Source organism: Anser anser, assembly GCF_964211835.1.
Source record: "Anser anser genome assembly, chromosome: 8".
In the NCBI taxonomy this organism is placed as follows: Eukaryota; Metazoa; Chordata; class Aves; order Anseriformes; family Anatidae; genus Anser; species Anser anser.
This window is the reverse complement of record NC_139728.1, coordinates 32009134-32020005: the sequence shown is the minus strand read 5'-3', so window position 1 is coordinate 32020005 and position 10872 is coordinate 32009134. Positions and strand designations below refer to the sequence as shown.

The 10872-nt window shown below is 44.7% G+C and overlaps 1 long non-coding RNA gene across 2 annotated transcripts; it reads right to left on the bottom strand.

The window, feature by feature from the left end:
- Positions 1–4110: 4110 nt before the first annotated feature.
- LOC310903500 lies at positions 4111–10853 on the bottom strand. Of its 2 annotated transcripts, none has more exons than XR_014587595.1 (3): positions 10716–10853; positions 8112–8318; positions 4111–5480 (listed from the first exon to the last, which is right to left on the bottom strand). It is a non-coding gene; the product is annotated as an uncharacterized lncRNA (long non-coding RNA). The 2 variants fall into 2 exon arrangements; XR_014587596.1 differs by having other exon boundaries at positions 8112–8279; positions 10716–10852.
- Positions 10854–10872: the final 19 nt, after the last annotated feature.

Genomic DNA, 10872 nt, shown 5'->3' with positions numbered 1-10872 from the left:
AGCGATGCAGTGGCACAGGCCCCAGCGCACACAGCAGAGTAAGCACAGACAGTGCCTCAGACTCAAATTCCTAAAGGGGCACACTCTGGGCTGCTTAGCCACTGTCAAACCCTAGCCACTTAGGGACATGCTTCCTGTAATATTTATAAGCAAAACTGTAAAGTAAGTCACCTGTAGGTTTAACAGCAAACCAACAAACAAAAAAGACTAGCTAACGTCCATTGGGACAACTGGTAGTCCACCTGCATTGCATTTCTTAACTTCCCACCGATCTGTGTGCATTGTTACACATATAAATATATTTGGAATCCACTCCAGGCTCTGCAGCTCCAGCTGGCCACTGCTTTCTGGCTTGGGTGCAGATGTACCAAGTACCCAGGGACGGCTCCATCGCTGTGGTTTGGACCACTCCTTTCAGAGAGCGGCCATGCAGGGTTTGACACCGTCTGACTTTGACAGTCACTGAAGTCTATCAGCTGCTTTCCACACACCAGTGAGTGGCTTCCTCACACGGATCTGGCATTGTCCATGCCCACAGTTCAGCATTGCCTTCCCCACAAGAAACATCAGTGAGCAGAGCAGCTGACGTGCACAGCACTCCCTAGAGAGTCCAAATCTGGGAAAAAGCAAAGTGACTTGATGAGCTACAAGAGACTTGAGTAATAAATTCAGAAGGGGAAGAGAGAGTCTTATGACAGGTACAGGAGACTGTAATTGGTGCTAAATGCATGACTGAAACCTTGCAGCTATTTAGAAGCAAAACACTAGCTCAGCCCTGTCCTCTTACAGCTAATTTTGAGGACACATTGAGTTGAAAAATGTGCCACTGGTTCATAGCTGAACTTCAGTGGAGTGGTGTCGATATTTCACCAGAGAAAAGAAACCCCCCTGGAGCTCTGCTCCTGTGAAGGGCTGCAGCAGCACATCCTCTGCACCTGGCTGCGCTGAGCCAGGTCTTCAGCATCACGCTGCGCTTGTTCAGACTCAGCTGTAACAGGCAGTAATGGCCTGGCAATGGAGAGATGCTATTTGGGATGAAATGGGAGCGTTCTGGGAAACCCTGGAGTCAGCAGTGAGATGAAGCCAGCGGGGTCAATCCTCGCCCCTCACAGCAGGCGGAGAAGGGCTGGTGGGCAGAGCCCAGCTGGGGGAAGCTGCAGCAGGGCTGGGCCTCAGGACGGGGCCTCAGGACGGGGCCTCAGGACGGGGCCTCAGGACGGGGCCTCAGGACGGGGCCTCAGGACGGGGCCTCAGGACGGGGCCTCAGGACGGGGCCTCAGGACGGGGCCTCAGGACGGGCGCTGCCTGGCGCTGGTAAGCACAAGGGCTGTCACAGGGCCACCCCGGCACTGCACTTGGTTCCTCCGTGGTGTTGGGTCTGGGCTTTCCCCGGGTGCTGGAGCACTTCTGCTAGCGTGCTGCTTGCAGACTCGCCGGGGTAGCCCCAAGGGTCCATGTCATTAAAGCCTTGCATGATTAACGTAGTAGCCCCTCCATAGGTTTTGCTTAACCCCATACATTTTTTGAATGCTTTTTCATTTCCCCTTTTTTTCCCACTACATTTTATCACTTCCCTACCAATTCTATCACTTGCCTTAATCCGAATCACCTGTCCAGAAGGGTTTGGGCTGCATGTATGGCATCTTCCTCCTGACATTACTGCACCAACTCCCACCTTAGCGTATGCTAAACACTGCTATGCAGGCCTCCGGTACCTCTTTTCCCTCAAGGTACAGAATTATCTCCTCCAATTATTTTCTTTTTTATGAAGAGAGTTGCAATAACAATGCTTCTGTGAATTGCTTTTGCAGATAAATATACCAGGCCCTGTTCCTGAAGCAAGGAAATAATTGTACACACCTAAATAGGTGCTTTCCCCTTTATCTCTGATGTTTGCTTTCTTCTGTCAGCTATCTGATGGGTTTTCTACCACTCATTTCTTGTTCCTTCTCCTCATTCTGCTATCCTAGTTTATTTTGCTCATTCTTCTGATAATCCAGTGAAGTCCTCACTGCAAAGGAGGGAAGAAAGGAACTTTTGATTTTCCATAAACTACTTGTGGACTCTAAAACCATTAAGATAATTCTGCTCAGTATGAGTCCGCTTTTATTCTCCAAGCAGCAGGATAAGGATCAGCCTCCCAAAACACAAAGCTCTTTCAGGAGGACAGGCAATGCATCGTCTGATGGCTGCTGGGCGGAGGATAGATTCACTTCAGCAGGAAAATTCAGAAAACAAATTCATCAAGCAATTTGGGGTACCCTACCAATTATGAACTCAGCACGTCCCCTTTGTAAGACACATACTAGACATCATCTGTGGTGAATGTGTTATTCAGTACAAAGCTGAACCCAGGCCAGAGTTTATGTTTCTGCCACAAACTGTAGGAGGAAATCTTCTCCTGAGGTTTACTCCAGCCAAATTTTCAGCACACTGCAAGGAAGCTGTGGTGAGGGTCAGTTATTAGATGCTGAGCACCCCAGGGTGCCTGGCCTGGTAGACTACATGTGCCCAGAGGCTGAGGGAGGACAGGTTGTTTCAGAGGCTGTGGTAGAAATGTTCATTCTGAAAAAAAAAAAAAAAAAAGAAGGTATAATTCACCACATGAGTTTCCCACAATCTAGTGGATAGCCTGTTGCCCCTGTATTACAGCATGCTGTTCAGTTTCTGTTTTTGTGTGATTGCAATTTCTCTCATACATTTGTGATGGCTTTTTTCTTCATTTCATCCATTTATTCTCTCTCTTTGTGCCTGCCACTTCTTTTTCTCCTCCAGTTTTCCTCCACTTGTCCAATGCAGCACTTTTTCCATGTCTGCCTCTTTAGAGCTGGTACCCCCTGTGCCTGTAAGTCCTGCTCTCAGAGCAGGCAGTCTCTGCGAGGACAGAGTCCCCAGCTCTGCTGCATTTGCAGCGCGCTGCAGCTGCCATGCTGCTGGGGCAGAGGCGCGGGGCAGCCACCTCTTTGCCACCTCCCACCTGCTCGGTGACACGGTGCCGTCACCAGCCTCTACCAGTAATCACATTAATCACTGTGAAATGCATTCTCAGGAGAAACCCTAAACACCGTCACACAGGAGAGCGCTATATATTTATTCATGAAGGGCATTTCAGTCATACCTGTACCCACTGATTCTAGACAAAAGTTTCTTTTAATTTCCTGTCTCACAAATAAGTAGTCAGTATACTGGTCTCTACATTAAAGCAGAATAGCCTCATTTTATTTGTCTTGTATTTTTTCTGGAACAAGATTAAAGGAGAGAAGAAATGCGGGAACCAAAATCTCTGTCGAGTTCATAAAAAAGACAGAATGAAGATGTAGAGCATCTCTGGTCAGGAAGCTGTTCTCTGTCGTCTAGTCATTGATATGCTGTAAGCATATGTTACATCATGTGGAGTACACCCACCCTTTTGCTGCTTAAAATATGTATAGATATAGATATATAGATAAAATTCGCTGTAAGTTGGAGAAGATGGTTCAGGCTGGAAAAGCCTGAGCGCTCATTAAAGAAAAAAATAATGCCAGCTATATTCTTCTCCTCTAAGGGATGCCGTTCAGCTAACACTGGTGTGGACTAAACACACTTCATACACACTTCACAAAAATATCAAATTGCTGCTCTGTATTCAGGTTTATCTAGATGGTTTAACTACATTACGGTGTTCTTGCCTCTCTATCTGAGCAGAGGAGCATCGTTAGCATTCACCCTTCCTTCTGCTAAAGGAGCAGTTGACATGCTGGCTACAAAACGATACTGTAATTCAATTGCTGGCACATTAGGTTTTTTAACATTAAGACTTGCACTATAAATTCCAATTCTGTATTCTGTCAGTAACTAACAAATGCTGAATTATCTCCTTCCTTAGACATACACCATTGGAATCCATTTAAAGTGCCTAATGATGTATTAATAAAGCATGATTTTCCAGCAGAGTTTCTGAACTCCAGCCACTGGCGCCAGGACCAGTGCTGCCAATCAAATTAGAGTGTCATCACTCCTCAGTAAATAAAGGTTAATTGGATGTACAGTATGAAAGGATCGGGAACGTCAGACATATCTATGGCAGGTTTGTTCTTACTTGAAAGTCTGATATTACATCCCAATTGGCTCGCATGCTTGCCCTGATGCTGCTGGCAGCTTCTGCGCCTGTTATTGTGGACATGGCCAGTTAAGCATGTTCTTCACATACCTGAGGATCTTTGAAAAAGTTCACAGACAAAATATTTAACAGCTTTAGCACTCTGGTGACCTACTGATTCCTACAGAGGGTGGGGATCTAAAGGAGCTCTCATCTTTAATGATTTCTCCATAAGCCCTCTACAGAAACTCCTCTGAGGGGCTGGCGAGGCGCACGAAGAGGTGTCAGCTGCACTTCAGCGGGCGATGGCACAGCTCCTCGGTCTGATGCCTGTACCTCGGCCGGACAGCCCCGCATCCTGCCTCTGTGACTGCCTCATGCTGGGGAAGCGGCGGGAGCTTCCAGGGTTATCCTTGCCATGGCGTTCCCAGGGCCACCCCCCGCAGCAGCCCTGTGCCCGCAGGCCCCCTTACACGCTGGTCGGGGGGAGGTGGGGAGGTGGGTGGGGGTGGTGTGTGTGTCTGTGTGTGTGTGTGTGTGTGTGAGCAGTTAAAGGCAGCCCTGGTGCTCGGGGAGGCCAGTGGGTCAGGGAGCCCCCGGTGCCGCGGGGCGATGTGCCCGCCCGCGGTGCCAGCAGCATCCCGTGCCCTGCCAGTGTGGCAGGACCGACATGAGACTCTTTGGGTGGCTCTCCAAGGAGCCTGTTAGAACATAACTGAGTAAGTAGCAGAATAAACACAAGGCTGTATTTGCATTAAATAATGTGCAGTTTAACATGAGCTGGAACTTCATCCCAACACATCAGGGATTTCATTATACAAAAAGTCCATCCTGTTTTCCAAAATCCATTAATGTATCTTAAGTGTCTCTTCTCCTTCAGAGACTCTCATTCAAACTCCCAGCTTTTGTTTAGTCTTTCGTTGCTAATTAACCCTCCTGAGCTATTTGCTCCCCGTTCTGCTCTGGAGGCCTGACCTTTCATTGAAGACATCTGATATTTTCAAGCTTTGATTAAAATATTTCCATTAAGTGCTTTTTCAATGAAGGGCTTTTGACGTGAACAAAAATGTATTATCTGAAATATTTGGTTTTGCTAAATTGTATCAATTTTACACAAAATTGCATTAATTGTACAGGCAAAAAAAAAATCTTCAGTGAAAAAAAAAAAGTAATTCTGAAATGGAAAGCATTTTAGGTTTTTGCTTCTTATTTATAAATATGTTCTTTTGAAATCATGGAATGGTTGAGCTTGGAGGCACCTCTGGGTCCATCTGCTCCAACCCCTTCTCAAGCAGGGTCACCCATAGGGGAGGTCCAGGACCACGTCCAGGAGGCTTTTGAAGATCTCCAAGGAAACAGGGTGTCCAGAGAGGTTGTGGAGCCTGTCTCAGTGCTCCATCACCTGCACAATAAAGAAGTGCTTACTGATGTTCAAATCTAGCAGCAATAACTGCAATTTACAACATACAACCAGTTTTAAACTACCCATGAAAAAAATATTGTTTTTTAGGATCATTAAATTTTGGTCAGGCATTCGAAAGGAGTCATTACACAAACAGATCCTTAGGTGGCGAGGGTATTTGCCTCAGAAGGCTCTCTCTCCTTCCAAGGAAGCCATGTGGATTTTTGCCTTTAACTCCGGGTCTTTGGTATGCAAACGCCTCACTGGTGGAGTTGACCCTTCAAGACTGCACATGGTGAACCACAAAGGGTTAATCATAACTTCAGCAGATCTTTTCTGTTCTGCTTTCAAATGTGCATACACTGGGCTGCTCTACAAATCTAACAAGCTAATTTACAATAAAAGTAAGCCCTTGAAAAATGATTGGTTGGCACTAAAATGTTTCCAGCTTTATAGTATCATAGCATGATATCATTAACCAAAATGAGCAAAAGTCTGGGAACAGAACAAAAACAAAGGGACGACTCTAGTAACAATGGAAAAAGGGACAATGAAGGCACTGTCTACTGGTTTGTAATACAATGCTGACATGCACTGCTATTGCGTGTTAATGCTGTACCATCAGTGCATCTCATTGTCAGCGCTTGTATTGTGACAAACACAATGCTCATCAATTAGGAGATTCGTGGGCATTGGAGAGAACTCATGAGTCTCCCATCCATTTTTAATGGGAGATGTAATTTGTCCCACGTTTTCTGTTTCACTGATAAATAAAGCACACAAAGATAATGTAAATTGAAAGCAACAGTTCCAGGCTGAATTCAGGTCAACTAAGTGAAACAAACCTGCCTGGGAAGCCTACAGTTGAGTTTCTTGGTTTCTATAGAAGTCAGGTATCACACGAAGGCATGAGGTCAGCACATAATCCCCAGTCATGCATTTTAGGTTATTTTACCATATTTCAAAGGATTTTCAGGTCACCTGTTACATTTTCCCTTACGTTTCAGTGGGAGTGATGTACCGGGTTGTGAGCGATGGAATCACAATGTTGTCATGTCAGCATGTGAGCTGGCTGCCTATGGTATGTAGTTCACCAAAAGCTTTCTCTTTTCGTCATCCTTTCAACTCCCCATTTTTGAGGTTTCCCCATCCCCAGCCGTGCCCGTTTGTTTGTGGGATGTGGCTGGGCTTCACCTGGGCTGATGTGTGAGCCCTGCCTGGTCAAACTGACTTTCTGCTGCTGCCTCTTGTTTCTCCTCACTGTTTACGTTTCTTTCTTCTACATACACCCCTCCTGCTATGTTAGGGCTGTTTCTGCTCCTCCCGCCCCGCCACCCCAGAGCTGTCCCCGCTGTCCCACAGCTCCGTGTCTGCAGACATGGCAGAGCACAGCATTTCTCTTCCTTTCTCTTACCCTGCACTTTCCACCATTTCTGTGTTGAGCGGCACCTTTCTGGAGAATTCTTAGGTATTTAGAAGTATGAACAAAATCTGAATTTCAGCTGCTCCTTGGGAACGGCAGAAGAGCCCATGTGTGTCGGGGATTTAAGGCCCCACAGCAAGAAAAAGGCTCGCTCAGAAGAGAAGGTGAATTTCTCAGCTTCTGCAGAGAGGAAAGGTCTTCAGCAGCAAAGGCAATGCACCAACCTGGCACCTTTGGCAGTCCATTAAGCTGCCCTAAAATTAATGGCTTTATTTTTCACCTTACTTACAGAAACACTGTGGCTTTTTAAGCGCTTGTATGAATAGTAACAATGGCCATTTCCTTGTGGGCCAAGCTACAAAAGATCACTACAAAATGCACCCTGCTTCTGTATGTAACTGCATTTTTGTTCTTTCTCATGCTTTAAAATACGTATTTTTCATTTAATATGTTGCTGAAAGCACCTTCAGGCATGAACCTCTTCCTCTCTCTTCCTGCAGTATTTCCACAGCCAAATTGTAATTGTTTCAAAAATCTGTCACAACACACTCGCCTCCATCAGGAAAGAGAGACACGTATGGTCTCCGTAGAGGGTGTCCTCAGTGCCAGGCACGGGAATGCTCTGCTTCAGCAGAAGCAATAGGGCTTTCTGCCCCTGTTTATCACATCCCACCTTCAATTTATTTCTTGGTTTTATCTTATTCCTTTGCTACATCTTCCACAGTATCATCCTAAGGTTGGATTTTTAGAAATGTTGCTTGCTCTCCTCCACAGATACACCAGATATTTGTGTATGCAGTTTTAACTTACTGAATGGAAAAGTATCTCTCTGATCAATTAAATCAGATGATGTCCAGTCTATCTGGAAACAGATGAGAAAGTAACATCCCTAAAAGTAGACATTTGTGCTGTAGCCAGATTGGATTATGGGTTTAAGACACTGCTCATTTTCTTGATGAAAGAAGCAGTAAACAGCAGAATATAACAGAAAAATTTGGATGAACTTGGCTCCATTTTCCTTGTTATCCCACCACTTTCAATGGAAAATTTCTTAGCGTATATCAACATTATCAAGACAGAGTTTGTGTCTTCCCAAATATTTGTGCAACACCACCCTGACCTCTCCGTTAACCAACACAGCCTCTCATGTGAATGAGTAACATCTTCAACAGCAACACCACTGCGCAGCAGCTGCAGGAAGCACCGACCTCCGTCATTTAGGAAGATTCAGTCAGAATTGTTGAGTATTTGCCTCTTCTGCCCAGGCCCACCAAGGCAGATGCAACACCGCATGGGGCGGACCCGGGGGGCTGGATGATGCTGCCCGCCACACGCCCGCAGCTGCACTGCAACACCTCTGCTCTCTTTTGGGGGACCTGGTGATAGCAAGAAACATGCTAAATCCTCCAGCCATGCTGAAAATGAAAAAAGGAGATAAGAAGAGTCAAGTACAGTGGAGATGATTTCCCCTCCTACCACAGACTCTTTGGAAGCTGAAAAATTGACTTCCATTTCATCCATTTTAATGTTGAAGGGTAGGCTATCCACGACTTGACATTAAGATTGTTGGTGCTTTGTCATGCCAACACTGCAGCTTCAGAATATACAATGGAAAAAGTTATATTGATGCAAGATTCTGCATGAGCTTTCAATGACAAAACTCACAGCATTCAGACCAAAGGTCCACTGCTGCCTGTCCTCACTTCCCCATGCACGCGCACTAAAGCAGGGCTATAATATCAAAAAGATACTCTGGTGTGTGCAGTTAATTCCAAAGAAAGGTGTTTTTAAAACACAGATCTGTCCGTTGTTCAGCTTATTTTTCAGTTCTGTTTAGAGTCTCCAAGGGAAAGGAAAGTGTTTGTTTCTATTTCAGTGTTTTTAAAGGTAGGTCTGCGCTTCAATACTGAGACCCCACCCAAAATCACTCAATTTCCAAACTCCTAAATCTATGTTCCACTTTGGACTGTTGCCAAGTTATCTAACCTGGGATAATTTACCATTCTCAAAGCCAGAGCATTGCTTGCCGGGCTGCACCACAATGCTCAGCACCATGGGGCTGTCGATCAGGTCTCCTAGTACACCCTTGCCCATGCACATTTACATGGGTATTCTGGGCATGCCACAAGGCCTGAAGTATTTTCCATCACTGCCAAGCCCAGAAAAGAGCCAGAATCCTGCCGTGTCCGTCTGCAGGGCCCGCAGGACTGCGCCACCCCAGAGCACAGTCTGGGAGGAGCGCAGGAGCTCAGCCCTGCTGCAGCTCCAGCACCCGGGCTAATGCCGAGACGCCCAGCAGAGCAGGAACGCGTCTGGCTGGAAATGAAGACAAGTTGCCTCCATTTCTCATTCCCAGACAAATGGCTGAGGGGAAGAGTATCCGAGTAATGGAAACCTGGCAGAAATTTGTCTTTTTTTGGTTCTCCAGCTTTCCCATATAAAGAGTCAGTTATTGTTTAGCTGCAAAATATGCTGTGCTATATCAGCCCATGCTTGAACACAAGGCAGGGTCAAGGTTGGCTTGTGCTCAGAATTAACATGCTAACGATCTTCTCTTGGAACCACCCTTCTATCTCTGTCACTTATTCTTAGCATTCTTCTCAGAAGTGCATTTCAGTATATTATTATCTCGCTATGTGTTTTCTGCTTTTCCCTATGTTAAATTTACTTATCTAGCATTCCCAAATTGATAGGATTTCCATAACATATTTCAAAAACTACGTTTTAATTTAAAGCATGTGGTTTTAGTTATAATCTGTGTAGATGTCTATTCTTTCAGCATGTGGTAGCACAACAGACCGATAAAGAGGTGAAATTCTTTTTTGTTTGTTTGTTTGTTTTTTTGTTACATTGAAGTCATATTATTCCAGGGAAAATAAAACACAGTCAACAGAATGTCATCTACTCTTTAAACATCATTTCATGATCATAATGATATCATTACAAATGTGCTTCAAATGTATGTGTAACAGCTTAGGGATTGCCATCCATAACAAATTCCTATCTGGGACTTGTTTAAATATAACAATCTGCCTTCCCAGATCATATTATATCAGTGAATACACACTACTCCTTGGAATTAGATTTCTATAAGGAAAGATTAGCCTTGTATAACATAATGTTGCATTTTATTGTTCTCATCTATACTAAATGTAAATCGTGTCTCAGTTACAATAATAATTCAAAGAGAAAATGCAAAAGGAAAGACATAAATATGAAAAAGAAAGATAGGATATATAGGAACACAATGCTTTTGAAACTTGGCTTGAAAGTAAAATACATAGCTTTTTTTACAATGCTCTGATACTATTCAGTTACCCAATGAATTTTTGTGAAATAATATCATATCTGCACCTTCATGAACAGCACAGCTGGAGGAGAATGTGAATGAGACAACACCAACTCTGTCAGTGAAGCACCCTTTGAAAGAGGTGCTGCCTGTTCCAGTTGTGCATTCATATAGCAATTAAGAAATCTAGAAGTTTACCTAAGTTTGCTTAGGAGAAAGAACTGAAGAAAGCAGTCCTAAAATACAACTTTTCTAACATCTGAAAAACAAGTAATGCAACTTCGTGTTTAAATAGTGCTTTTAAAAATAATAATAATAATAATAATAATAATAATAATAAAATAGATTAGATTGCAAGCTGTTTAGCTGAAGTGTGTAGGCAAGCCCTTGCAAACAAAGGATGCTTTCTCTAAACCACAAATCTATTTGCACCATGAAGACAGAGGCACTGTACTTACCCTTGCACAGCTAAGGAGCAGTCAGCTTGGAAAAGCTGCTTGTGGCCCAGGGGAACGTAACCTACCTGCTCTAGGGAAGGAAGGTAGCAGCAGCCAGCTGTCCACAGAAGGGAGCAAGGCTCTCCTTCAAGGAGCAGGAGGGCTCACAGCTGCTCTCCTGAGAGCAAGGATCTGCATGGCAGCCTGGCTTCAACCAGCTGGAGAAAATCAACTGCTTTCCTC